Here is a 2,362-nt window from a genome sequence, read left to right as displayed (position 1 = left end):
AAAACAAAATTTATACAACGCATAACAGAGAGATGATTTACAAGTAAAATATATCATCCCATCTCATGAATTTTTAAATTGGGGGAGGGGGGCAGATTGTATTGTTGCAAGTTATAGTTTGTACTATGTTATGACTGCCACATGATCTTTTAGCTGAATCAGGGTATGATTTTCCTAGTCTAATCAAACTATAGATATAATGTCAAATATGTTGTAAATCTTTACTTTCGTAATTACAAGTTACATAACACAACATCATTCTATTTCAGAGAGAGAGAGAGACAACTATTTTATAATTAACGAATAATCAATACATATATAATATTATAATTGACGTAATTATCATTGGCTTCTATAAACGGTAATAGAAATGCAAAACAAAACCCCTATGACATCCTATGAAATTGTATACCCTGATAAATAATTTTTTCAATTATTTCTATTTCTAAAACCCAGGTCATCATATCTTAATTAGTATTAGTATCATCAATTTGGAACAGAAGTTGATAGGAAAGAACGGGATTTGATAGGAATCAATACATATATAATATTTATAATTGACGCAATTATCATTATATGATACAAAATGAGATTAATGGATGAAAAAATAATAATGGTGAACCTTTTCCTCAAAACAGCTTTAGAGTTGATTTGGCTGGTATGGAGAAGAGCGAATGGAAGAAGAAAAATTTTTGTATTCTTGAGAATGACAAAACGATTTTATCATAAGCAGAAGTGTTTATTACTTTACAACGGCATTTGTTATTTTTGACGCGCGCTTTCACACTTTTTACTTAATATCGAACTTTGGATTCAGTCACATAAAAATGTGTCATATCCATTAATCAAACCATAAACGAGGTTTTTTCTATAATACATCAAAATGTTAGCATGTTTGACGGGACTTATCATTTTACAACACGCGTTTTCACTTTCACCACTTCACCACGATAACATCAAATTTAAGATTTAGCCACACAAAAACAAAAACAATACAAAAACAGTACCACAAGTATTTGGGGAATTACTGTATACAATGAGATCACGTGTGCATTCTTGTAATATCGCCTAATAGACATCATCTCTCAATCTACTCATTTTACTTTGAGCATTGTTAAGTGGATATTGCGTTATATAAATGGTGTAGTCTATTAATTCTTACTAAATACTTTATCAGTGCTGGAACTTTTGTTGGCAAATCTAAGGATGATTTATAAACTGTAATATAACTGTAATATAAATGCAAAACTAAACCCCTATGAAACCCTATGTATACCCTGATAAATAATTTAAAAAATTATTTCTATTTCTAAACCCAGGCCATCATATCTTAATTAGTATTAGTATCATTCAATTTGGAAGGAACGGAAGTTGATGGGAAAGAACGGGATTTGATATGAAAGACATAAAAGGCTTATTATACACCTTTACTGGCACCAAAAGGCATCTATAAGAATACAAGGAGTATTGGCACCATATGCTGAAATCAAAAGAAGAGTCAGACAAGGTTGTGTACTGTCACATATCTTTTTAACTTATACACAACATTTATCTTCAGAGAAACTGACCATCTACCAGGGATAAAAATTTGAGGCAGAAACATCAACAACTTTAGATATATGGATGACAATATGTTGTTGGCAGAAAATCAAAAAACAAGAAAGGGAGAAGCATTAGTCAACATAAATATTAATCGAAAAAATCTAGAAACAGTATCAAGTATTAAGGACAGCAGGTAGAAAACACTGGAGAATGTCATCAAGAACTTAAAACCAGAATAGCAATAGCAAAATCAACGGCAGATTGAATTCAACTCAGTACCAAACTCCGTGTTCTGAAATGCTATGTTCACTCAGCACTGCTTTTTGGTTCAGAAACGCGGACCCTCAATAAAGTACTCGAAAAAAACATAGAAGCATATGAAATGTGGACATTTATACAACTTGAAAAGATAAGCGGGGAAAGTCAAATTATTAAAAAACAACCAAGAAGTTTGTTATATCATAGAAATTGAAACAACCTTGCTCCACACAAGAAAATCAAGACAACTTATATTTTGGTAATGTAAAAAGAAAACTCCATTATGAAAAATATTTTAGAGGGCAAAGTTGAAGGCAGAAGACCAAATGGCAAACTACCAAGAACATTTATGGATGATGTGAAAAGGCAGCTGAATGTAGCCAAAAAACATGCAGAGAAGAGTGGTGCACCATTTCAAGACGACCTCTACCTAAGAGTAAGTTTAAGAATCTTTAGGTTGTTAGAGTATAGATTATAAGAGGACTGAGTGCAACTTTGGAGGTTTCTTGGGGGGCTGGGGGAGGTGTTAATATTAGTAACCTAGTCCCTTGCTCCCTAAGGA

At 32.2% G+C, this 2,362-nt stretch overlaps 1 protein-coding gene across 1 annotated transcript in view; it reads right to left on the bottom strand.

Annotated features, from left to right (window-relative positions):
* Window positions 1-570: 570 nt before the first annotated feature.
* LOC144962133 (uncharacterized) overlaps window positions 571-2,362 on the bottom strand; it is a gene marked incomplete at its 5' end in the record, with an annotated part of 4,033 nt that continues 2,241 nt past the window's right edge. The window contains one exon of the mRNA XM_078895085.1: window positions 571-2,362. This exon is cut by the window's right edge and continues 656 nt beyond it.

The sequence above is a fragment of the Berghia stephanieae genome, unplaced genomic scaffold, assembly GCF_034508935.2.
Source record: "Berghia stephanieae isolate SIO BIC M18660-M18661 unplaced genomic scaffold, UCSD_Bste_1.3 scaffold6266, whole genome shotgun sequence".
Lineage (NCBI taxonomy): Eukaryota > Metazoa > Mollusca > Gastropoda > Nudibranchia > Aeolidiidae > Berghia > Berghia stephanieae.
This window is presented reverse-complemented; position numbering and strand designations above follow the sequence as displayed.